The 27,983-nt window shown below is 41.4% G+C and overlaps 1 long non-coding RNA gene across 2 annotated transcripts in view; it reads right to left on the bottom strand.

Moving 5' to 3' along the window:
• LOC107130786 (uncharacterized) overlaps positions 1 to 27,983 on the bottom strand; it is a 139,392-nt gene that overhangs the window by 34,712 nt on the left and 76,697 nt on the right. The window contains exon 5 of one of the 2 annotated variants that reach the window (XR_012417366.1): positions 20,121 to 27,597. The exons of the other annotated variant lie outside the window; for it this stretch is intronic. This is a non-coding gene — a long non-coding RNA (uncharacterized lncRNA). Of the gene's footprint in view, positions 1 to 20,120; positions 27,598 to 27,983 lie in introns of those variants that run through there. 2 annotated transcript variants of the gene reach the window in all.

Raw genomic sequence — 27,983 nt, 5'->3', positions numbered from 1 at the left:
ATCACTCTTCATAGCTGATCACATCCCTTACTCCTCACCATCCCTCAGTTGACATCTGTGCACTTTGACCTGCCTTCAACAAGACTCCTGTACAATCCATTTATCCAGAATTTTTTTCCCCGATGTTCCCTCTTAGTAATTTTCCATTCACTGACCCCACGCCCTGCTCCAAGGTTGTGAATTCTCACTTTTCGTTGTTGTATTTGAAACTGAGCCCAATGTGTCTTTCCTGCTCACTGCAGTAGTCCCATTGAATAAGATCTTCTGTGCCGTCTTAAACAAGGGTCAAAGCATAACATTTTCTTTAACAATAGGCATATCTAGGCAAGTCATCAATCTTAGGATGGCATAAATGATATATCTCCAAGCATATGGAAGGTATTTGAGCAACTTAGCATTTCTGTTCCCTTTACCCTGTTATATGTTTTATTTTAATTTACTTTACACTCTGCTATATATATATTTTTAAAAAAGGATTCTGAAATCTCTAATAAAAGACGTTACCTAGATTATGAAGGTCTAAATGAAGATGCTGGGTGGCTGGGAGACTGGGCCCCATACCTCCAGGATCACTCCTAACCAGTGCATCATATATATATATATATATATATATATATATATATATATATATATGTTAGGGCAGGCGGGTTCCTACAATGGGGAGACCCAAAAATGTATGATAGCTTAAACACGACAAAGTAACATAACAGAATTATGTAAGTGAACAAATTACTGAATGAACAACATCTACACAAAGACCCTGCAATCTTCCCCATTTACCTTCTAAGTTCACTCTATAATCATCTAAAGAATATGGAGGAGAGACTCATGGAAAGTCCTGATGGATCCAGCTTGGAAGTAACTCACTTCCCTTCTGCTTTCATTCATTACCAAAACTCACTGGTGTGGATGCTTCTGACAGCAAGGCAGGCTGGAAAATGTGGCCTCTGCCTGCAGCAATTTCCTAATATGGGAAGCATAAACAGGCAAGTCCTTCTGACCTCCAGATTCAGTATTAACTTATTCACTAAAGCTTGAGATTTCTGCAACAACACAACCTCTCTTATTATGGTGCAAGTAGCTTATTGTAGCTACACATTGTGATGTGGTGTGGTTTGGGAGACCATTGTTCTTGGGTCTCTTGGGTTTCTTATTGTAGCTACAAGTTGTGATGTGATATGGTGCTGCAAGACCATTGTTCATGGGTGTCTTGGGTTTCTTATTGTACCTACAGGTTGTGATGTGGTACAGTGTTGGGAGACCACTGTTCATGGGTCTCTTGGGTTTCTTACTGTACCTACAGGTCTTGGGTTTCTTACTGATGTGGTACAGTGTTGGGAGACCATTGTTCATGGGTCTCTTGGGTTTCTGCCTGTCCTATGAGCAGAGGCACAGGTTACCTTTGGTTTGGACAATCTTTTCAAGGAAGTTTCTAGAGTGAACAACTTGGGGGACAGTGATCATGTCTCCTTTAGAAAAAAGGAGCAATCCACTTGCAGCCTAGGAATATGGATCGTGCCTACCCCTAGAGGATCGTGCCATAAAAGATCTAGGACCCATCATCTTTGGGTTCCATCCTTGTGACGTAGCCCAGTGGGTATGCAAGTATCACTTGGCCCTTTGTGCTGCTTGTGGGAATTGAGTTTTGGGAACTGGCGTAATAGAAATGATGATATCTAGACAACAGTAATTGCTGTGATAATAAATTGTCCTTTACCTGCAACCTGGGAACCTCACATCCTCTACCAGAAACCATGAAATGGCATCAGGCTAACAAGTTAGTGTACAAGTGGGGCAAAATCTCAGATCCTTCACAGCTCTTGACAAGAAGAAATTGTCATATAATTTACAAAAATAACAGAGGAGGTATGTACTTTCATCTTCACCTACAGCCAGACTTGTTATGCACCATTTGTAGAATAAAGGTACCCATGACCCAAGTCTTGTTTAAGACCCTAGATACATAAGCTCATAGAAGCAAAAGATGTTGCAAGCATATTTCTTGCTATATATTCTTGCTTTGGAGGCAGCCAATTGTAGAATACTCATTTAGACAAATTCTATTGTTTTCATCTTTATATTCCTCTGTTATGCTATTTATGCATATTAACTATACATATTATTCCAGATGATTCTTTAGAAGTTAATGACACTGTCCTAACAATGATGCACCTTAATAGGTATATTTAAGAATATATAAACATATATAGGACCCCCTCACTACAGAAAGAAGCAAATAACAAACCAAAATATATCATCACACACCATGAATGTTCAGCCTTCTCTGAGGTGTGGGAACAAGATTTTAAACCAGGTTCTCCATCCTGATTGTATCAGATGTTGATGAGATTATATCACAACAAGGATCTTGCTATGAATTTTTAAAGTGAAAATATATAACCTTAGAGTTGAAAAAAATCAAAAAGCTAACGTTGCCAGTGTGGGTACAACAAATAGCATCTCAACAAGGTGACTTTATGAAAACTCATGGGCTTCTAGCGAAGAAATCAGTTGGTTTAGAGTAATATAAGTAAATAATGGTTTCTGCGTGTCTTGAGGATTCAGTCAGTTAAATGGAATCCCCGCTGGGCTGGCTTCCCTGAGAATCTACTTGGTACATGTAAGGACGAGAAAGGTCATTTTTCCATAAGCAATTTCATTGTTTTGACTTTAATCTGAAGCAAATTATCCTTCTTCAATAAAAGTGAAGTGGTGTAATCATGCAGGGTACTTTCAAAGTCAGAAATATAATGTTATGCCAGAATATTAAAATCATATTCAACTCATGTCTCTGGGTATATTTGATTATAATAGGGCCCTTTCCAGTTTATGTAATCACTGGATAAAACAACAGTGAACTTATTATCAGCTAAGTAAGCAGAGTCAGGGCTTGAGTGTTTGTGAATCTGAAGCTATTACCTGTGAATAACCAAGACCTCACCATCTACCTCCCTTTCAGGGAACATTTCTTTATTGTCTCCGGAAATAATGAGTATGCACTACAACAGATGTCTATCAATGTCCAATAGAATGGGAAATTAGAACCAGAAGAGCAAGGTTAAAGTTTTCTAAGTCTCCTGCCTAATTTTTATTAAGCCTAATGCAGTATCTCCACTTGATCAGATAATCTATCACCATGAAGTAGAAGATTCTCAACATCTCTATAAAATAAATACTACAATCACCCCCTGTGACGAAGGGCGACTGGGAAACAGAAGGATTTCTGAACGTCAGAAATGAGATACACATCCAAGTGTTTCTGACTCCTGGGTCAAACTGGGATCGGGGCAGGAAAGAGGAGGAGACAGCTGTAGGAAAATGAGAATGCATCATCTGAGAAGACGCCAGAAGAAATGACAAGAGCATAGGAAAATCTTTTCCCGTTTTTCATGTGTCAGAAATTTAAACATGTCGCCATTTGATTTCTCTGTAATAGACAGATCCCTCCTGTTCGTCCATTAAAAATTACCACAGTTAGGCCGGGCATGGTGACTCACGCCTGTAATCCCAGCACTTTGGGAGGCTGAGGTGGGAGAACCATTGAGCCCAGGAGTTCAAGACCAGCCTAGGCAACATAGTGAGACCCCCATGTCTACAAAAAATAAAATAAAATAAAGAGAGAGAGAAAGAGTGAGAAAGGAAAAAAAGAAAAGAAGATTGTTCTCTGGGGATGTTTCTGGTCCATGTCCTCATTCAGGGCATTCTTTGAGCATTTCTATAGACAGAAGAGTAGCAAACAAGTTGGCATAGACATGAACTTTTTTTTTTTTTGAAACAGAGTCTTGCTCTGTTGCCCAGGCTGGAGTGCAGTGGTACAGTCTAAGCTCCCTGCAACCTCTGCCTCCTGGGTTCAAGGGATTCTCATGCCTCCACCTCTGTCTGAGTAGCTGGGACTACAGGCACGTGCCACCATGTCCTGCTAATTTTTTTATTTTTATTTTTAGAGGAGATGGGTTCTCAGCATGTTGGCCAGGCTAATCTTGAACTTCTGGCCTCAAGTGATCTGCCTGCCTCTGCCTCCTAAAGTACTGGGAGTACAAGTGTGAACTCTTGACATAAATCAGATGGGAATGGTAGAAGTGGTTCTGTCTGGAAGTCAGGTCAAGGGAGGACGGTTTCCTCAGCATGCAGGCCAGCTGGAAGCCAAATGTCCACAGGAGTGCAGGATGGAGCAGAGAAAGCCACAGGAACGGCTGTCACCCCCCAGGTGGGTGCAGGTAGCCCTGTCCGGATGGGTGTCGGTTCAGCCAGAAAAGAGCATGAGTATCCCAGTGTGTGAGCACATGAGTACCCCAGCAGGAATGTGTGTGCATCTCAGTGTGTGAGAGTGTGAGCACCCCAGTGGGAATGCATGCGTATCCCGGTGTGTGAGAGTGTGAGTACCCCAGCATGAAAGCATGAGTATCCCAGTGTGTGAGCGCATGAGTATTGAAGTGTGAATTCATGAGTATCTCAGTGTGTGAGTGCATGAGCACCCCAGTGGTAATGCGTGTGTATCTCAGTGTGTGAGAGTGTGAGTACCCCAGCGGGAATGCGTGAGTACCCCAGTGTGTGAGTGCATGAGTACCCCAGCATGAATGCATGAGTACCCCAGTGTGAATGCTGCAGACATAGTGAAGCTATGTGATTCAGTCTCACAGATCAAGAACCCACAATGTGGAGGGCTGCTGGGTATGGCCCAGTAATGCACAGCATGGTTAGTGACAAAGAGAAGGAAGATTAAGTGCACAACTGGCCAGACCATTCAGAACAAAAGTGTGTAGAACCATGTGTGCGTGTGTGTATGTTTACCTGTGTGCGTGTGTGTGTGTGTGTGTGTGTGGATTCTGAACCTGCCAAAAAACTTAAAGCAGACAGGATACAATGCAAGTTTCTTGAACCAGAGCTGAAAAGTACATTTCTCATCTAGAGTGGAAATGAGAAGGTAATTTGAAAAATATGAGCATTTTGTTAAATTAATCCAGGTAGAATGAGGTCATCAGCTGTAATTTAATAAAACTAATTGGAAATTAACTACCAATAAATAATTTGTACCCTGAGGCTTTGAAATTTACCATAAAGCAACGTGGTGCTCAGCACAGCTGCTCTGTAAAGCTTGAGCGGGACCCACAGGCAGGAAGGGGTGAGGGGAAGGAAGAGCAGGAACTGTGGCCGGAAGGCTACATCACGCCAGGGAAAAGCCTTGTGTCTGCTGGTGCAGGAAAATTTGCCTATGGGAAAATGCATGCTTTCTGTCTAGAGTCGTGGAGTCTCAGTGTGAGGCTGGGGCCGTGAGGATCCGGCTCACAGGTAACGCAAATGCATGTTACAATTGCCGAGGGGCACGGTGGACAGAGACTTGTGCCTTTCCCTGTTAGGGCTTTCAAATCTCAGAGTAAGTGGTGACCTGGGGAATGTGGGTGTGTGGAATCCTCCCCACCCCCCTGGACCGCATTTCCCAGTAACAGGATGGATTCCATCCATTCGACCTTGCACCATCTCCAGGTCTCCACAGATCTACACATATGACCGAAAGAAACATTTCCCAACATGAGGCCTGCCTTAGCCGCCAGCAGCCACTTAGAAGACGCTGTGAAATCAGGAAATGATTCTCAGACTTCACAGGGTCTTTGTTAATGTTGCTTTCTTGGTTTCCTAAAATCCATTTTTTAAAATTAAAAAAAAATGTCCAGTTCAGATGTAAATGGCTTAATTTATCCTAAGACTATTTTGGAAACATACACCTTCAGACTTGCAGCTACATCTAATTTATTCCTGGACAACGGCCTCGCTGAGGTCCCTGAATCATAAACTCCATTCTCAAACCAATCATTGAAAAAGATACAGTATATACGCTCTGCCCAAGAAATGTAATTTTTTTCCTGCAAGGAGACAGAAAAGAGGAAAGACACTTGAATTTGTTCAGCCTTTACTTTGTTATTTTTATTTTAAATGAGTGGAGTGTTTTAAAAGCTTCATCTACAAAATTAGGGGGTAAAAATCACAGCTACAAAAAGTTAAAAGCATCCATCCAACAGCATCAAATATTTATGGGTGTAAACTTTGAATGAAAGCTCTCAAGTCACTTTGAAATGTTTTAAGTGAATAATTAAATTTTAAAGCAACCACTGTGCCAGGCGTGGTCGCTCACGCCTGTAATCTAGCACTTTGGGAGGCCGAGGTGGGTGGATTGCCTGAGCTCAGGAGTTTGAGCCCAGCCTGGGAAACATGGCGGAACCCCATCTCTACTAAAAAAGTAGCTGGACATGGTAGCTCGCATCTGTTGTCCCAGATACTCGGGAGGCTGAGGCTTGAGAATTGCTTCAACCTGGGAGACGGAGGTTGCAGTGAACCGAGGTAGTGCCACTGCACTCCAGCCTGGGCAACAGAGTGAGACTCTGTCTCAAAAAAAAATAAAATAAAATAAAATAAAACAACCACTGGAAGGCCTGGTGCTGTGAGTGGCACTGTTGTTGCCAGGACCACACTTGGGCCTGTTTCTGCCGGCCGCTTGGTCGTGAGATAGAACAGAATCCATTGGGGATGTTATGGAGAAGAACAAAGTGGCTAAACAGAAGGCTCCTTCTTTCTTTTCTTTTTTTTTTTTTGGAGATGGAATTTCGCTCTTGTTGCCCAGGCTGGAATGCAACGGTGCGATCTCAGCTCACCACAACCTCTGCCTCCCGGGTTCAAGCGATTCTCCTGCCTCAGCCTCCCAAGTAGCTGGGATTATGGGTGCCCGCCACCATGCCTGGCTAATTTTGGTATTTTTAGTAAAGACAGCATTTCACTATGTTGGTCAGGCTGATCTTCAACTCCTGACCTCATGACCTGCCCGCCTCGGCCTCCCAAAGGGCTGGGATTACAGGCGTGAACCACTGCGCTCAGCTGAATTTTCTAATAACCTTGACTGAGCAGCAATAAATAGGCCACCAGTAATAGAGAACATCAGATTAGCTGGATAGAGAGCTGTCAACAGCAGGAAGAAATTTTTTAATTGAGGAGGAAGTTAAATCACATTCACTTAAAGGTTATATTCGGTTGTGATATTTTGATACCTGTTTTACAAAATAGCGTCTTCTACGGTAAGAGGTACTGCTGTCTACATTCTCCTTGGAAGGCATTACATCATGGTCCACTATTCCCAACAAAAACCCTTCAGGAGATACAGGCTTCAAAGTTCTTCTTTTTTTTTTTTCAATCTTCAAACTATGGTATATTTACCGTATTTTTCCAAAGGACCCTAAGCAGAGCTAGAGCAGTCATCTACTTTTAAAATACATTAACATTTCTGTACTAGTTGTATACATGTTCGGAATAAAGGATTTGGAAAGATTATCATTAATAGTATATGAATCTGCTCCATTTTTGCTGCCATATATAATTTGGTGTCAGTTTTACAAATATGACTTTGTTTCTAGACATTTTCTGATTTTAGAATTTGCACATGAGAAATCATATCTCAGATTTTAGAATCAGCCATTACCAAGGTTTAACTCTGGTCCCATCTGCTAAAAGATGTGTCCTTGAGCAAACCATTTCACCAGTTTCTCTTTAGGATGGTAAGAAGGGCATTAGAAAAGACTGAGTGGCATGTCCCTGTGTGATAGCACATTCCAAACCTGTGACTAGAAACAAAACGCGTTGTATTTTCACTGAGGTCAGAAAAAAAAAACATCAGAGCTTACTAGCAGATGTGTGCCCTCCTTCCTAGAGTAAAAGTTCTTTGAAGTAGCATTTGTATGTTTTTGTGTTTGCAGCCAGTACTCTATACTCTAATTTTCTAAAATTAAATTGAATTACAGTGAGGAAAGAGAAATTCGGTGAAGAGATGAAAAGACTCTTGAGTCATTCTGAAGGCTTCTCTGGAAGGAAGCCCTAGAATTCACTTGTGCAGCGTTTTCAGAAGAGCGTGGAATTAGCCCCTTCCAGCCTCAGTCGTCCTGCCTAGCAGAAGGCCTTGGCAATAATAGCCCTGAGGCCCCTTCTTTTCCTGTATTCTTAAGAATTCACAGTTCTCTTTGGAGAGGAAGATGGCAAATTAATAATAATAATGATAGTAATATAACAACAATAATAATAAAACAAAAACCTACCTCATAGAATTGAGTTGTCAATTAAACAATACCAATCTATCTCAGGTAGTTTGTGTTTGATAAGATGATTCACTTTGCACCAGATTTGAGAATATCCTGTTGTACTTGTTTGCAAATTCTTTTCTGAAACAGGATGTTTTCATTGTCTTACAATTGCTGCTATAGAAAAAAAAAAGGCCCTGATTTGAAATAGGCTGGTATCCCCTACTGGAAGAAAGCAGTAGTCCCTGTGTCAAAGCCTTTCCTCAAAACGAAAGTCGTGTTGCTTTTGGGATGAATTCCGGGAGCTGAAGGCCTGCTGTAGCTCCCTGTAAACCAGACTTCCTGGCTAGATTAAGCACTCAACAACGCTGAACAGACCCCAAATGTTATTGCAAGCAAAATCCTATTTTAATCTGCCCTCCCGACTCTTGGAATGTTAAATTCAACTGCAACTTGGAAAGTTCCATCCCTTTGATCTCCCATCGAAGTGGGCTTCTTTTTGACGTAAAAGCTGCTTACTTTGGGATTTGGTGTCTTTAAAAGTAATTTTTTAAGTCAAGTATGTTAAGCATCCTCTCTGATTTGTGAAAAGGCAGTTTTTCTTTCCCTTGGGATGCTGTGTTTATATGAAGGCATGGGAGGCAGGGAAGAACGATGTGGAATGTGTAAGTTTGTAAGGAGATGTTCACATTCCCATAATAAGTGGGATCTGCTGCTTTATGGGTAGTAGGCAGTGTGGGTAGGTGCCTGGTGCAATTGACCTCCTTGCTAGAAAATCACAGATCATTAGCACTGGCAGTGACTCTGTTATATTTACAACCCATTGCAAAACAGCAATGAAAACAAAGCAGTGTGGGCGAAACACAGAATCCGTCATTTATCTCGCTTTGCCTAATGAAGCTTCTATAAGTGCTGGTGTCTTTGCTTTGCCTAGTGAAGCCTCTATAAGTGCTGACGTCTTTGCTGCGATCCCAGACAAGCCCTTTTCTCTTTGGGCATCAAGATAGTTCTGACCTAGAAATGACCACCTAGAAACAGGCAGAACCAGAACATGGCATTCAGAGGAAAGAGCAGGAGGGAGGAGGAACTGGCTTAGCAATGACCCATGAGTATTGAAAGGGTGTCCTACGCAGTGCTGTGTGGCACCCTTGGCCGGACTGCAGGTGCCTTCAAGCTGAAGGCTTTATCAAGATGGATGGACAGGTTCTTCACGCCCAGTGGGGCTTTGCAGGGAGGTGCAGGGAGGAAGAGAATTTCTGAGATCCTGCTGCAACCTGCCCACAGCTCTTCATTCCTGCAGATCACGGCTAGTTATGGTATGTAACCATGTCCTCCATTCAACCTTGGAAGGTTAAGCTCTTTCTCTACAATGTGACTCAACTCATAAGTGACCTTCTATGGAAATGAGTTCATTTTGCAGCAGTGATTACCGTAATGACCTCATAAGTGACCTTCTATGGACATGAGTATTTTTCAGCAGTGATTACCGTAATGACCTCTTGCTCCCCCACGGCGGCTTTCATCTGAGAAGCTTCAAGCACCTTCTAAACAATCATTAGCCATACCACTATGTGGTCTTTGCAATTGAATAAATTAGGCACAATCAACCTTGAACTACCTGAATCTTAATGATTTACATGGGGCCACATAATGGCTGGTGGCACACCACGAAGAACTGGAGAACATCCATGTCTAGTCCCTATTCTAGCCTGTGTTAAATGGTGTTATTTTAATTCTGTTTTTGAAACCATATTCTACTAACATACTTAGATAAAGATGATTCGTTGAGTTTTGTCCATCTCAAATGAGGAAAGAGAGAAACAAGGATAAACTGAAGGAAAACATAACTTGAAGGAGGGAGAAAAGAGAAGCGGGACTTATCCTCGGTGAGGTTTGGAAAGTAATGTGATTCTGCACACTTCATCTCATGATATATTTATGTTCCTAGAAATCAAGTGCTCAAAGCACCCTAATTCTAGGCCCCTGCTCTGAGTTAACACTCTAGGTGGCCCCGTGCTTCCCAAGGTGACTTCACGTGGCACTGCTCTCTTCCTTCTCCAATCCTGCAGCCCTGCCATCTTTTTAGCCTGTGTTGCTAATATTAGATGGCGTACTAGGATGGAAGTTAAAGTCATTCACCCTAAGTTTGGGATTAACTTTGAATTTTTGGTAAAGCCTAGATTTTGGTAGAAGGTTAGTAAATGTAAGTTGAATAAAAGGAAGAAAGGAACGAAGGGAGGGAGGAGGGAGAAAAGGAAGGAAGACAGAACGGAGAGAAGAAAGGAAAAGAAGAAAGAAAGGTAGAAGAATAGAAGTATAGAGACAGAGTGTTTAAGAAGCCCAGTTGGGCAAAGTTGGGAATGATCCCTGAGAGGTAAGAATAGTTTAACATAGATGAATCAATAAATGCAATATACCACATGAAGAGAATGAAGGATAAAAATTACACCATCATCTCAATAGATTCAGAAAAGGCATTTGGTAACATTCAACATCATCTCATGATGAAAACTGTCAACACATTAGGTACTAAAGGAACATACCTCAACATCGTACAAACCATACCTGGCAAGCCCACAGCTAGCATCATACTCGATGGTAAAAAGCTGAAAGCTTTTCCTCTAAGATCAGGAACAAGACAGGGATTCCTACTTTCTCCACTTCTATTCAACATAATGCTTGAGTCCTAGACAGAGCAATTAGGTGAGAAAAAAAAAAAGTAAAAGGCATTCACATTAGAGAGGAAGAAGTAAAATCATCTTTGTTTGTAGATAGCATGATCTTATATATAGAAAACCCAGAAGACTCCACCAAAAATTTGTTTGAACTGATGAGTCAATTTAGCAGAGTTGCAAGATAGAAAATCAGCATTCAAAAATCAGTAGCATTCTCTACATCAAAAATGAACTACCCAAAAAAGAAATTAAGAAAACAATCCTGTTGTAATAGCATCATAAAGGATAAAAGACTTAGGTATAAACCTAACTGAGGTGGTAAAAGCTCTATGTACTGAAGGTTAAACAACAATGATGAGAAAAATTACATACAAATAAGTGGAAAAGTATTTCATGTTCATGGATTAGAAAAATTAATATTGTTTAGCATCCACACCACTCAAAAGGATCTACAGATTCAACACAATTCCTATCAAAATTTCAGAGGTATTTTTTCAAAGAAATAGAAAAAACAATCCTAAAATTCATAAGAAATCACAAAGAATTCTAATAGCCAAAGCAATGTTGAGCAAAAAGAACAAAGATAGAGGCACTCTACCTCTTGATTTCAAATTTCATTACGTGCTATGATAATGAAAACAGTATTGTACTGGCATAAAAAAACAGACCCACAAACTGATAAAATAGAATAGAGAGCCCAGAAATAAATGTACACATATATACAGTCAATTAATTTTTGACAGGGTGCCAAGAATACACAATGGGGAAATGATAGACTCTTCAATAAATGGTGCAGGGAGAACTGAATATCCACATATGGAAGAGTGAAATTGGATCCTGATGCCATATAGAAAAATCAGCTCAAAATGGACTTAAGATTTAATTATACAGCCTGAAACTATAAGACTCCCAGAAGAAAACATTGGGGAAAAGTTTGTTGGCATTGATAGGTCTTGGCAGCATTTTTCTGGATATGACACCAAAAGCACAGACAAAAAATGTCAAAATAAACAAGCAGAAATATACCTAACTATAAAGCTCTGCACAGCAGAGGAAACAATCTACAAAACGGAAAGGCAACCTAGAGAATGAAAAAAAAATGTGCAAGTCTTATATCTGATAAGGGATTAGCATCCAAAATATATAAAGAATTTATATAAATAGCAAAAAAAATCAAATAACCTGATTATAAAAGGGATAAAAGACCTGAAAAGGCGTTTCTCCAAGGAAGACACACAAAAGATAAGCAGGTATATGAAAAAGTGCTCAACATCACTAATTATCCATAAATCAAAAACACAATGAGATATCACCTCACACCTGTGAGAATAGCTATTATTGGGAAAAATAAAAAAAGATAACAAGTGTTAGTTACTGAAGATGTAGAGAAAAAGAAACCCATGTACATTGCTGGTGGAAATACTGGTATAGGCATTGTAGAAAACAGTTGGAGGTTTCCCAAAAAAAGTAAACAGAAATATCAAATGGTCCAGCAATCGCACTTCTGAGTGTATACCCAAAGGAAATAAAATTAGTATCTGTAAGAGATCTCTGAACCCTGTGTTTGTTGCAGAGTTATTCGCTACAGCCGTGACATGGAAACTGCCTCAATGCTCATTGGTGGATGAATGGATAAAGAAAATGGGGCATGTATGTACAAGGGAATATTATTCAGCCTTTAAAAAGAAGGAAATGTTGTTATTTGCAATGACATGGATGAACCTGGAGGACATTATGCTAAGTGAAATAATCCAGGCACAAAAAATACCACATGACTTCGTTTATATATGGAACCTAAAATTGTTAAATTCATAGAAGCAGAAAGGAGAGTGATGATTACTAGGGGCTGGGAAAAGGGAGGAATGGGGCATTGGTGGTCAAAGGGAACAAAGTTTCAGTTATGCCAGGTGGATGTGGTATAAGCTCCACTCTACAGCATAGCGCCCATAGCTAACAAGACTGTATTGTGTACTTAAAATCGCTAAGACAGTGGATCTTATGTTAATGCTTCATACAACAAGAAACAACAACAACTTAACAATAATAATAACGGGGTGGAAGAAAACTCTTGGAGGTAAGGGACGTGTTTGCCACCCTGATGACAGTGCTGGTTTCACCAGTGGATACTTATCCTCAAACGCATCAAGTGCAGACACTAAACTTGGACAAGTTTAATTTTATGATTGCATGTCAGTGGTACCCCAATCAAGCCATTTTTAAAAAGAAAGATATTAGGGAAGTAAAAAATAAAAATTAAAATTAAAAATTACAGAAACCCAGTGAGCTGGCTCTACCACTTCCTAAGTAACCAACTTACAGAGCCTTTCTCTAAGTTTCCATTTCTTCACCAGTAAAATGAAGATTATAGACATATCTTTATTTCAATATTCTTTGAAAGATTTCATGGGATAGTACACAATTCTTGGCCTTGCTGATTGGCACACAATAATTTGTAACTCTTGCTTCTATTCGTATGAAGAAGAAGAATAAATGAATTAATTATTGTTGTCTTAGAATGCATATTTTCCAGAAGAATACTTTTTTAACAGTACAGTCCTACAACAGTGAAAAAGAAATAAATGTCTCAAGGTGGACTTTTAGTAAAGTAGAGAAGCAGGTAAATGGGAAAATAATTTTGATTGATTGAAGAAGACTTTTCTCTCGCCTCCTTCAACTCCAGGGAGATATAAGGAGGTCATCCCTGAGAAGAAAAATAGCATTAAACGAGTCAAATGTGCTGTACTTAACAGCTGCAGCCAAAGATTTGAGGAGCTGACACTTCACATTATTGACGAAAATGTAATTCTGTGATTGTGGGTAGATATTGTATAACTTTCTATCACCCTGGATCTCAGAACCCAGAAAATGCTTCAGGAGTTGCTTCATGTATATTAATTGGTAATGTTGAAAATTACCTAGAGTTCTAAATGTCCTCAGTGTTGTAACTTCTGGTCTCTTACTACAAGGCTTTCACGGAATAAAAATAATTCATTTTCTGTTTTCTTTACTTTTCTTCCCAGTTATCATTCATCTATTTTTTGTGTGTGTTTTTTGGTTTTCTTTGAGACAGGGTCTCACTCTGACGCCCAGGCTGGAGTGCAGTGGAGGGAATCTCAGCTCACTGCAAGCTCCGCCTCCTGGGTTCCTGTCATTTTCCTGCTTCAGCCTCCCGAGTAGCTGGGACTACAGGCATGAGCCACCACGCCCGGCTAGTTTTTTGTATATTTAGTAGAGACAGGGTTAGCCAGGCTGGTCTTGAACTCCTGACCTCAGGTGATCCACCCACCTCAGCCTTCCAAAGTGCTGGGATTACAGGCGCAAACCACCGCGCCAGGCTCATCTGTGTTTTAAACACAGCAAATCCTGTTGCCTCAATGGTGTGCGTTCTTCCTGAAAAGTTGTCCATGCAGGGCTAATGCATCCCGGAGTTCAGAACATGCCACCTTAAAATACACCACGTTGGCATGTTCATTATTTTGAGCTAGAAGAAATTGAACCAGCTGATACAGAAAAAGTTCTTTACCTCCCTTTCAGCTGTCTAAAATGAAGAATAAACTTCCCCTTTTGTAAAGGAAATTTACATTTATAAAGGAAATTCCCAGTAGCTGAGGTATATGTACCAGGAAGAGAACTGCTCTGAGACCACTTTGAGCACCTGAGAGACTCTTATCTGCATCACCAAGCAACCTTTCTTCACCGGAAATCCCCTCTCACCCCCCCCCCATAATTCGCCCCTGCCACTCCCCGGAAGCCCTCAATCTCCATCTGCATCTGTGGCTCAGGGTCATAGATAAATCCCAATCATGTGGCTGCTTCTTTCTGTCTCCTATTTTTGTGGGATGTCCATGCATATGTTCATCATTAAAATTGTTTCCCCTTGTTAACCTATTTTATATCCATCTAATTATTAAACTAGCCACAGGACCTAGAATGGTAAGAAGAAGCAATTTTTACTCCCCTAAAAGCCCAAACTGCCCACATCTAGAGCCCCATTAGCCCAGGATCTCTGCAGACAGGGGAAGGGGTCGTCCTGCATTGATTTCCCTCCTCTTTCTTTGCATCCGTCTGCTGCTTTAGTTTAAGCATTAATGAAAGGCATCCTATCAGACTCAAAGGATAAATACAGTCAGCGGCTTAAGAAATGGATTAACTGAAGCATCTGCACACAAAGAAACTTCAGATGCGGAGGAGTGACTCATTTAATACATTTTAAGTAACTCCCTTTCTCCAGCTGCTAGAGTAGAGGATGGGAACTTGGTGCTCCCTCTCACGCAGAAACATCATTTGACCCCGGGACCACAGCTTTTCTCAGCAGTGCACCCCAAAGATATTTTACCCCAGATGGTAACATTTGAGCTACAGAATGCTCAGCGCATTATGGGTTCCACTGCAGTTCCTGCCTGAAATTGCCAATTATGCAGTCCAAAACACAAATCTACAAGCAAACATTTTCCATCAAATGCACTCTATTAGCCTACTTCATTGGAGTCCTTTTTTTTTTCAATTTTAATAATGCCATTATGAACAATGATCAGTTATACAGAGGCTATTTACAATGTTTATGAAATGTTCAAAGCCTCGTCTCACAGTGCATTAGCAGTTCACCAGCTGGGTTCCTGTTGACAGCCACCAATTAATGGAATACCTCGAATAAACTACAGATCATCCCTCTCATGGCGTGTATGGGAATGGCCATTATGAAAAATGCTACCAGTGCTGGTTTAAAATTGGTATGTTACGCTTTATGCACAGAGAACATCTTGGGTTTGAGGAGCTTTATGCTTATTTATTGATAGAACAAAAGTAGCCTCATATATTTTGGCTACTTAAAAATAATTACCACTTCCACTTACCCTGGTAAAGAGGGTGGTGGGGAAGTCTGAGGTTAACGTGCGTTCACTTCACCTCCTGGAGAGCTGCCACACCGGGTTCTTCATTTCTCTCATCCTTTGTAGCCAAGTGGCCATGTCCTCTCCTCTGCTTTAGAACTTAATCTCCTGAAAGGACAGAGAAGTGAGAAGACCCAGAGGCGACCTGGGCTGCATCAGGGTTTTCAGAGAGCAGATGTCATCTGTAAATAATGACAAAGCCTCCAAAACCACCTCATGCTTCTGGGTCTGTGTGGAACCTGGAGGCTCCTAGCCCTCTGCTCAGCTCGCCCATCCCCTAAAAAGGTCTTCCTCTAGAATGAACGAGCATCTCCGTGGGAACCCGCAGTGCCAACATCCTGATATTGCATTAGCAAGACTGTGGCAGATTTTTAGTGCTAAAAATCCCAAAGGATTAAGGACGCCTGTTATCTTCACCCTTTATTTCCCCCAACTGGTGCAATTCAGGGAGCCATATTACAGACTCTTCTGAAGTCATTTTTATGTTCTCTTTTAGCATATTTTTAAGTAATTTTAAAAATATATTGTAGGGAGAGCACTGGCTTAGAGTTGAAGATCCTTGGGCTCTAAATCTAGCTCCACTTTCTGACCTCTGCAAGCCTTACTTTTCTGAGCTGTGGAATAGAAATAATAATACCTCCCTAGTCAATCTTCCAGGATAGTTGTGAAGAGCAAATGCAAAAATGTATACATGAATGCTTTGAAAAATCAAAAGCATCCATAAATGTAAACTGTTTATGCTCTGTCTTTCAACACGTCCTCTCAGAAGTCTCAAAATTTTCATTAAATCAACCTATATTTTCTTCACCTAAAGAGGTATCCCTGCCTTCCAATGCTACCTAGAAACTGTGGAAGTTAAAATGGAAATAGGTGCATATAGGGTGAAGATAGGAACTGGTCCCCCAAAATCCCACGGCACATCACTGACATGATGAATCCATGCTTGGGGCTACTCTTCCGCCGTGTGGGATCCAGTACCTGACTGGTCAGAAGGGAGCTCTTTTGACGGGCAGCCTCACATCAACCAAACACACTGTGGTTGTGAAAAAATAAGTAAATCTCAGGAACCCCAAAATCACTAAGCCAAAAGGAAAAGTCAAGCTAGGAACTGCATAGATCAAACCTGTCTCCCATTTTACTCCTAAATGAAATTGTTACAAATATTTTTTTAAAAGCTACCCACCTCCCTCACAATTTACCCACAAAGAAATTCCTTGTGGGCCTCAAGATCTTCACCCTAAAAACAGTTCTGTTGAATTTCAACCTGGCAGTGTAAGTCGATAGCTGTCTTCACAGACGTGGGACAAAGGACAAGCAGAAGTCAAAGTCATCCCTCTGCTCACCTGAGACAAATGCACATCTGATGGCTTCTTCTGATCTACTGTTTATACAAAAGTGCAGATTCACTGAGCCAGGATAAGGCATCAGTGACTATTCCTCTATGCCACTCTCACGCGTAAAGTGCGTGTTCACTAAAAGGCTGAGAGAAGACCCAAAATAATGCAACCTTTTGTCTCTTATCTACCTATGACCTGAAAGACCCTACTTTGAGTTGTCCCACTTTTCTGAGCCAAACCAATGTACATCTCACACATATTTATTGATGTCTCATGTCTCCCTAAAACCTATAAAACCAAACAGTGCCCCAACCACCTTGGGCACACGTCCTCAGGAACCCCTGAGGCTGTGTCATCAGCATGTCCTTAACCTTGGCAAAATAACCTTTCTATATTGACTGGAACCTGTCTCAGATACTTTTGGGTTCACAGGGTTGGACCTGTTACAGATACTTGGGTTCACTAGGTGGATCCTTGTCTTACTGCCATAAATTTCCTCTTTGGAACCAGACGTGAGGTCCCGTTAGCCTGGAGTGTGGAGACAGACGCTACTCAATAGTTGTTTAGTGGATAGTTTGCGCAAGAAATGGGAATTGTTGGCTAAATAGTAACTAGGCTCAGCTGGGAGTAACCTGAAGCCAGGAGGATGATGGAAACACACCCTCCAGCAGAACCATGCCCTCTGCCCTAGAGGTGATGGCCAGCTTCCCAATGGTGACTTCCCTTTCCTCAAATGCCACCAACATGGACCCATCAAACTTCCTATTGTTATGCCATTCTTAGGCCATGATTATGGACCACAGTTTTTAGGATCCGCTCTGTGTCTTTGAGGTGACTCATCAGTGAGGGGTTGATTTCCAAATCTTACCTCTCAGAGAACAATCACAAATTATGTGTTTCCAAGTCTTAGAAAAAGAATCCAGAACACACAGAGAATATGAATTGATTTTTAAATTCCAAGCTGTCAGATACTACCAAAAAGTACAAGAGAGGACTGCTGCGCACCTATTGCTACGGCCAAATTCCAGAACATTGACAACAGCAAATGCTGCCGGGGAGGTGGAGCAACAGGAACTCTCATCTGTTGCTGGTGGGTATACAAAATAGTGCAGCCACTGTGGAAGCCAGTGGGGTGGTTTCTCATAAAACTAAACATACTCTGGTGCTATGATCCAGCTACTGCCCTTACTGGCATTTCTCCAATGAATTGAAAACTTGTGTCCACACGAAGACCTGCACAGGGATGTTTACAGCAGCCTTACAATTGCCAAAATATGGAGAAAACCAAGATGTCCTTCAGTGGGTGAGTGAATAAATAAACTGTGGAACATCCAGACAATGGAATATGATGAAAAAAAAATGAGCTGTGAAGCCGTGAAAAAGAGTGGAGGATCCTGAGACGCACATTCCCAAGGGAAAACCAATCTGATACAGGTGCCTTCTGTATGATTCTAACACTAGGACATTCTGGAAAAGGCAAAACTGTAGAGACAGTAAAAGGTCACTGGTTTCCAGGGGTTGAAGGAAGAATAGATGAATAAGTAGAGAACACAGGGTTTTCAGGGCCGTGAGACTTCTCTTTAGGCTACTGAAGTCTCACGTAGTGAGACTTGTCATTATACAACTATACAATGACATGGTGGATCCATGTCATTATACAACTGCCCAAGCTAATAGAATGTACAACACCAAGAGTGAGCCTCATGTAGGCTGTGGACTCTGGGAGGGGCTGATGTGTCCATGTGTGCTCACTGGTTGGAATAAAGGCACTCTCTGGTGGGGGAATTGATAGCTAAGGAGGCTGTGACTGGGCCTCTGTGGGGACAGCAGGTATAGGGGAAGCCTCTATACCTTCCACTCAATTTTTCTGTGAACCTAAAACCATATTTTTTTAACAATTTTTTTAAGTACAAAAGGCCAGTCATGGTGGCTCACATCTGTCGTTCAGAGGCCGAGGCAGGTGGATTGCTTGAGCTCAGGAGTTCAAGAACAGCCTAGGCAACATGGTGAAACCCCGTCACTAGTAAAAATACAAAAATAATAATAATAATAACCAGTCATTGTAGCACACTCCTGTAATCCCAGCTACGCCGGTGGCTGAGCGGGCAGATCACTTGAACCTGGGAGGCGGAGGCTACAGTGAGCCAAGATCATGCTACTGCGCTCAAGCCTGGGGGGACAGAGTGAGACCTTGTCACAAAAAAAAAAAAAGGAAAAAAGACAAGAAAGGAAAACTCTAAAATATTCTTCAAATTCTGACTTCATATTTACTTTGTAAGGAGTCTTAATTTTTTATTTTCTGCTTCTATCTTAATGGGATCATAGGCCTTTCATTCAGGGAAGACACATCCTGCTCAGGCCACAGGCCACCAACATCTCCTGCCCTGGAAGCATCTCAGGTTCACCTCGCTTTATCTTACCTGAGAGAAAAATAAGTAGAGAAGGGTTTCAGACACATGTCCTGTGCAACATACAAGACTTAGAAATGAGTATTTGCTTGGTTTTTATCTCCCCATGATGGGGCTGAGCTGGGAGAAGGATTCCTGGCAGCTCTACTCAGTTAAATATATTTTCTGACAAACTCATACTGTATTTTACTGGATTCTTCATCCATAAAATTAGGTGGTTAGACTAGATCATCTCTAAGGGATTTGTCAGCTCTAAAGTGGTGCAGTTCCATGATTTTATGATGTGGTGTTGAGGTTTTCAATTACGTTTTGCTCAATACCAATACAGATTATCTGGCATCCATGTGACTTGTCACAAGAAAAGGGTATTCTGTAGTATCCAAGCCAAGCCCAGCACTCAGCTTCATTTATTCCATGGCCAATTTACCCAACATTTCATTCAGCCAGATAACTTTCTGCAAAACCTAAGTTAAGAAAACGTAGCTCAGTAGAACTCAAAATAATTAGGAATGCCCAAAGCCAGTCTCAGTGTTGAATTTTGTGCTTATCCATTTGAAAATAAAGAAATCTTATTTGCAACTTATTTCAATGTCAGGACAACAGCAACAAATTCTCATTTATTTATATATATATATATACACACACACACATATATATACACACACATATTCTACTATATATAATTTTATACATATAATATACATACACACACAAACATATACACACATGTATACCTAAAATTAGCATACAGGACACCACTTTACAATAGCATTGTATGTATCTGACATTGTATTCATCTGTTCTAAGGAGCTAGTCAAAAAAATGCAACGTTCAAATGTTGAACTCTTTTCTAACAGCTAAAGTCTTACTAGAGTCCATTAATAATGTTAGACATAAATGGTAACATTTTGCAATAGCAAATTTGTATTTAACTTTTGTTCTCAATATTTTTTTCCTCTCTGTAAATTTAGCAAGAAGGGACCACTCAAAATCATCTAACTCATATTTAGTGTATTTGGCACAGATGTGAAAATGTGACCTATGTAAAGAAATCCAGCAATGGGGGAGGGGTGGAAACTCCATCTCAGTGGTTCACAAACTCCACAGCAAGTTCAAATCTCCTGGGAGCTTCTGAAAGCAAAGGTTGCCACCTAGACCAATTGAATTGAAATGTGTGGAGGTAGATGTCAGGATTTAGCAGCTCCTAAAGATTTTATTATTATCACCCTTATTTTACAGATGTGAAAACTCAGGCACGGAGAGGATGGTTAACTTTTCCAAGGCCACGTAGCATGTAAGTGGTATAACCAGGGTTCAGATTCAGAAGATCTAACTCCAGAACCTGTGTTCTTTACTTCAATGTCACACTGTCACTTGCACACACTCACTGTAGGAAAATCAGAACATACAAAGTGCTAAAGTGCCACATAAGAGCATCACAAATCATACACACTCAAGTAAAATCACTGTTAATATTTTGGAGTATGTAATTCCTAAGTTATTTCTTCTTGGAGGGGCTTGTACATAAAATACGCTAACAACAGAGCTCCAAGCTCTTGGCTACTACATGCTAAACAGATAGAGACAGATAGATTTATTTCACCATACATCCTGTTTTGTAATGTGTGTTTGTAACTACATTATATGATGGATAACTTTTTTGATGCATTTTGCAACATGATTTAAATGAATGCAGTGCTTTTGATTATATGGTGCTGTAGATCTTTGCTGTTTTAAGTCAGTACATTTGAGATAATTTGACATAGCAACCATAGAAAATTAATGTACTGAATACACTCACTAACAGGTCTCCAGTTTTTTGGTTTTTAATGTTCAACACTAATAAGCAAAGAGAAGACCGTTCACCATATCTTGAACGACAAACTGTCTTGGTTGCTAAATTCCTGGAAACTTCTTCCACGAAGCTCTGTAGACATCCTTCTGTCCCGCACCTAACATGGTAATAGTCCCCTCTCAACAGTGCCCGTGGTCTACAGTAACATGTCTGTGACCTTAGTAAAGTTTTTGCTATTTGTTGTTATTGTTTTTGAAGGTTATTTATAATTCTAAAGCTCCTTTTCAGTGAGCGACTGTTGTAAAAAATAAGACAGAGTTTCAAATGAGACTTCACGTTTTATAAAACTGCATGCAGCAAGAGAAGGAAAGTAACAGGTTTGGAAACCTCTGCGTTCCTCTCTTCACGCATCCACTTTACAAGCTTTGTTTTATATTTGAGCACAGCCTGAGGCCTCCTCCAAGATTGCCCCGAGGTCAGCAGGGAAGAAACAGGGAGATGGGAGCTCCTGGTCCCCAGCAGGGCAGAGAAGAAAACCCTGTAGCCATCCAAAGGGCTGTTTGAAGGAAACTGAGACTGTACAATTAAAAGGAAGTGCAATGTTTGTCCGGAAAAGCATTAAGAGTCTCTTTTGTTGAAACTTTAACATTCTTTCTCTAATACTGGTATGCAGTGTTGGAGAAATGAAACAATCCTGCCAATAAAAGACCTCTCTGCACCAATAGAGGAGAAAGAGAAAAAGAGAGAGAGAGAGAGAGAGAGAGAGAGAGAGAAATAGAGAGATGGGGGGACGAGAAGGGGAGAAACGATTTATTATGGAACAATTTATCAAATTTACATGCGTAGAAGGTAACGTAGAAGTGATGACAACTAACTTGGGACAGAATTGCATTCAAATTTATACAGTAAAGTGGAAAAAAGAACAATTACACTTTTCTTATCTCCTTGAGACACAGAAGAGGGGGCCTGATGGTCTCCTCTGAGAATCCCTGAGCTCATCCCAGAGGCACCTGCTCACAGTCCCAGGGGGGAGAGACCCGGCATTGCAAACTCAAAAGGTGGGGTCTCCTACCCGCCTGTTATGTTGTCAGGGACGCAGGCTCGTGGGGCGGGGAGAGCGCCATTTATGCCCAGGGTGCTACTGTTTTCTTATGAAAATGCTCTTTACTCATTACTGATTACTTCATCACCCAGCTTAAACGAATCCGATGCTTGATTTAAATAAACAGTAGAACTCAGAGTGTTAAATGCCACCAATATCCTTAAATTTCTCATCAGTTTTGAAATAACTATCCTCGGAGAACGATTTCCTTGGCAATTCTCCTCTAACCAAGTCTATATTTCTCTTGAGAAGAGCTTCAGAATGACCTCTATTTAATAGTAGCCTTGGTTCAATTTCAATTAGGCTATAAGCGGTAAATATTTGCTAATAGACTTTGGGGTGAATAATTAATCAGTAAAAGACTGCTATGTACTGACAATTTATGTGAACAAACTAGTGGATCAGATTCAATAAAGGCTTAGTGAAAGTATTCCTTTCTAACCTAATTGTTGAAAATTTAAGATCTCTATGAAACTGTTGCTTAAAAAAATTGTGTGATTGTTCTCTAAATATTTATTTCCATTTCAATAGCTTGCATAAAGAACTATTTTGTTGTCTTAGTCCAAATGACTATTCTGTCAAAACATAATAAGCAAGTTAGAACTAAACAGATAATGTATTTTATCCTTTTGTGGTACTTGAGCATGTTTCTGCTAGAAAACTATTTAAAAGAAGCTACGTTTCACTTGCTTCTTCTAGTAGATAAAGGTGCATGTCCTGCAAGTCCAGTGATTTCCTCTAACAGCTTTGTGGAGGTCTCATTTATATACCATAAAACTCTCCCATTTTAATTGTACGGTTCAATGATTTTTTGGTAAATTTACAAAGTTGTGATACCATTACCACAATCCAATTTTACAATCACAAAAGAATCCCAATTGCCCATTTGCAGTCATTTCTTATTCCTACCAGAAGCTCAGGCAACCAGGTATCTATTTTCTGTCTCTTTGGATTTGCCTGTTCTGGGATATTTCATATAAAGGAAATCATATACTATGTGGTTTTGTGACTGGCTACCTTCACTTAGCTTAATGTTTTCAAGTGTCCTGCATGTTGTAGCTATTGTAGTTGTATCAGTGTTTATTTTCGCACTGCTGAATCACTTTCCATTGTACGGACCTGGCCCATTTCATTTTTCCCATCACCAGTTGATGAATATTTGGATTGTTTCCACTTTTTGGCTATTATGAAGAAAACTGTTATAACCATTTGCATGTAAGTCTTTGTGTGAGAAGATTCCTTGCTTTAGAACTTGTGGGTTTTCTAGTAAGTTTATGTTTAACATTTTGTGAATAATTTACATACTGATGGAAATGTACATTGTGCGGCAAAACCGTTTTCCAAAGCGGCAGTACAATTTATATTCTCATCAGTAATGTAGGAAGGGCTTGCGTTTCTCCGCATCCTCGCCACTGTTTGTTTGCTATTGTCTGTCTTTTTATTACAATCATTCTAGTGGGTATGTAGTGGTATCTCATTGTGGTGTTCATTTTTATTTCCCTGATGACTAATAACGTTAAGCATCTCTCCATGTGCTTATTAGCCATTTGTATGTCTTCTTCGGTGAAATGTGCACTCAATTATATTTACATAGTATTAGATGCACCCTACGTTAACATCATCTGATACAGAACAGCTTTTGAAAATGCATTTGATTATATCTGAAGAACATTTGCTATGTGCAATGTGCTTGGCTATTCGCTTTATAACATTAAATGAGCATCTTCTATGTGCAATGTATTGAGCTAGTTGCTTTGTTACAAACCAAAACAAAATCTTGAAGCTCTTGCAGACTTTACAGAAATAACCACATTATAACATAGATAATTCATTCATGTTGAACACTATCACAGATAATTAGACAGCATTTTGCTCATTCAAAGGCAGAAAACAATCTTTTCTCTTGATAGGAGGGAGGTATCCAGAAAGGCTAATGGAAGAGGCAGGGCTTGGGATTTATTTGTAGAGAGGTTAGGCGTTCAGACATACGGGAAGAGAGATGGAGGGAAAGTGCATCTGAGGCTGAACAAGTGACAAAAGGAGAAGCCACTGTGCATGTCAAAAGAACAATGAATAATCCAGCCGAGCGAAAGAGGGCAGTCGTGAGAAAGCTAGACAGACTTTGGGAGGCCAAGGCAGGCGGATCACGAGGTCAGGAGTTCAATACCAGCCTGGCCAACATGGCGAAACCCTGTCTCTACTAAAAATACAAAAATTAGTTGGGCAAGGTGGTGCACGCCGTAATCCCAGATACTTGGGAGGCTGAGGCAGGAGAATTGCTTGAACCTGGACCTTGGAGGTGGAGGTTGCAGTGAGCTGAGACAGCGCCACAGCACCACTCCAGCCTGGGCCACAGAGGGAGACTCTGTCTCAAAAAAAGAAAAAACAAGAAAGGAAAAAAAAGAAAAGTGGACAGAATGGGAGTATAGTACTTGAAATGTCACACGGAGAAGTAGCTATTTTACCATCAAGAAAGGAGAGCCAATCAAAGACCTTCAGTAATTAAGCGTCATCGTTAATTTGCGTTATTTTTTGAACCATTTTCTAGAATTGACAGATAAGTAAGACTGGGGAAGGAAGAGAAAGGAAGGCACAGCCTCTGACAACCGGGATGAAGACACAAATGGGATGGAGGCTGCAGCTGTTAAACCATCAGGACTCAGCGATTATTTCATGTGGAGACAAGTGATGGCAAAGCCAAAGGTCCCTGGGTGTTGGGCTGTTGATGAGAAACTGAAAGTGCCATTGTGTTTACACAGGAAGGTGCCATGAGCAGGGATTTGAAAAAGCCAGAAGAGAGGGTGAGTTTAGTGGGGAGCTCTTACGCTTCAGGTGCTAGTGGATACCACCAAGTCAATATTGAGCAGCAGGAAGCCAGGACCTGATGTTCCGTCAGGCCATCAGGGCGGAGACATTGTGGAGAGGAAGTTTTTGAGGCTGTGAGATTAGGAGAGAAGCATGGAGTATAGAGCAGGCACTAGGCCTCTCTTCACCCAAAATCCAAAACCCCACTTAGGCCAGACACACTCAATACTTTCTGCTGGGAGCCTCAATTCTCGTAAAGTTTTCACCATAAGGCCGGGCGCAGTGGCTCACGCCTGTATTTCCAGCACTTTGGGAGGCCGAGGCGGGCAGATGACCTAAGGTCAGGAGTTCAAGACAAGCCTGGCCAACATGGTAAAACCCCGTCTCTAGTAAAGATATAAAAATTAGCCGGGCTTGGTGGTAGGCGCCTACAGCTACTCGGGAGGCTGAGGCATGGGAATGGCTTTGAACCCAGGAGGCAGAGGTTGCAGTGAGCCAAGATCATGCCACTGCACTCCAGCCTGGGGGATAGAGTGAGACTCTGTTACAATAAAAAAAAAAAAAAAAAAAAAAAAAAAAGCTTTCATAAATTGGGATGTTTCCTCATTCTTGAGGGATTGAAGATAATGTTTGAATCTCATTGGCAACCCTTCCTGCTCCCTTTCCCAGCATTTCCATGACCTTATCCACTCTAACAAGCCCTGTTTCCTCCCTGCTTCCGCTACTCGCTGAACACAGCACCTTGGCATCGCTGTCCTACGTGCTCCATTCTAGCCGTGACAGCTTTTCTGGAACACAGTATCCTACGATCCGCCAGGTCTGAGTGACTAATGTAAAATTCTCCCTGGTCTGTCAGTATTTGAAATACAGTTGCTTGTCTTGAAATGTTTATTGTCACTTGTTCTTGATATAAGATGAGCATTTAAAATACACACACACACATACGCACACACACACGTGTGCATATACAGGTATATCTAAGGGTTTACTATGTGCGAAGAAGTGTGCTGGAATCCTTTCATAAATATGGCCTCCATCATTCCTGAGAGCAATCCTATTAAAATGTGATGTGAATGCATTTCTCATTCATTAAAAGTGTGTGTGTGTGTGTGTGTGTGAGAGAGAGAGAGAGAGAGAAAGAGAGAGAATATGACATCCATCTGATAACAGAGACTTGATCTCAGTTTCCCCGCATGCATACTGCTTATAGAAATTGATTTTGGACTTCGAGGTAGAATGTGATGCAAGATAACCCTTGGGGAACCCTGACAAATTAAAGGGGAAAATGCCCGTAGGGAGACGCCATGCTGAGTCCCCACAGAGCCCAGTTCAGCTGGGGATGCTGCTGTGAGAACATGCAGATGAATGTCTTATTTGTGTTGGGCTTCTTAGACTTCAGTCCATTCCAGGAACCTCTTTTAGGGTTTACTATGCAGCCAAGTGTAAAATGCATCTGATTTTTAGGAAATTTGCTAAAAGAAGCTATACAACTCATGCCAAAAACCTCTCCACAGCAGCTAAAAGTTCCATTAAAGTATGTCATTAAACACATGTTCCAAAAAGGTTTTGTATCTCATTTTGTTCTCTGGGGTCTACATTTTGAAGTAAAACATCTTCACTAACTTGGACATTTGATGTTAAAATACTAAAAATAATGGACAAAATTATGACAAGGAGAAGGCAAGGCTGGGACAGGCCACAGTGAATAAAAATTCAATCTGTTTTCCCAAACCCACTGCCATGCTAACTGTTATGCGTCTGCTTCTTTCAGTGATTCCACGAGCAATGGTCCCAGGGTCCCTAGTGGCAGTGGCATGAAACCATCTCAGGGCCAACCTCCAAGGAAACAGCATTCAAGTGCCTTTACTCACACGGGAGCTGTGAGCTGGGGATTTTCTGTTGCAAGTGACAGACCACCCAATGCAAGCTAAAATTAAAAAGAGGGACTTAGGGGCTTTCATAAACCACTCCATAGCTAGACCTAGGTTCAGAAGCCATCGAAGGGCAAGTGTATCAGCATCTGTGGTGGCAGCTGCCCTCCAGCGTCCTTCTGGCCTGTCCAGGTGCCCCATTCTGTAGGATCTCCTGTTCTCTCCCCACTACCTATCCCCAGAGATGAGAGGGAGGTCTCTCTCTCCAGAGAATCCAACACTCCCCTCATGACTCTCTGGGCACCATGTTCTCATGCACGGATTAATCCCTGAGGCTGCCATGTGGCTTTGGTAACTGACTGACTGTTGACTCCAGTTGAGTCCTGGAGCTGGGCTGGGTCAGGGTCCCCAAATTCCACAGGCAAACATGGGATGTCTCCACTCCCTGCAGGTCAAATGTCCGTGCCATTCCCAGGAGCACAGGAAAGGGAGGTGGGCAGCGAAACCCACACATGCACGTTTCCAGGGAATCCATCCCCTTGGCGGGGGGCCAAATGGATGAGGGTTAGGGCAGACCCTGGGAATGCCACAGCGAGATGCCCATAGTCACTGTCTACTGCAGACTCATTCTCCACTGAGGAGGCCGATGGATGAAGACCTGAATGAGACAAGGAGATGAGCCCTCATGAGAATTTGCTGTGCAGCTGTACCTCAACGACAGCCACCTCTGCTATGAATAGATCTGCTTCCTCTAGATTCACCTCTACTAGGCCTAACTCTATTAGTCCTACTTCCACTAGATCCACCTCTACTAGACTTTTCTCTACCAGACCTATCTCTATAAAACTTACCTCTACTAGGCCAACTCCACTAGATTTACCCCCACTAGATCCAACCCCACTAGACCCACCTCCACTAGATCCACCTCTACTAGATCCACCTCCATAAGATCTACCTCCATGAGATCCGCCTCCATGAGATCCGCCTCCATGAGATTCACCTCCACGAGATCCACCTCCATGAGATCCACCCCCATGAGGTCCA

The sequence above is a fragment of the Macaca fascicularis genome, chromosome 9 (genome assembly GCF_037993035.2).
Source record: "Macaca fascicularis isolate 582-1 chromosome 9, T2T-MFA8v1.1".
Taxonomy (NCBI): Eukaryota; Metazoa; Chordata; class Mammalia; order Primates; family Cercopithecidae; genus Macaca; species Macaca fascicularis.
The sequence above is the reverse complement of the archived record's forward strand: the minus strand, read 5'-3'. Positions and strand labels throughout refer to the sequence as shown.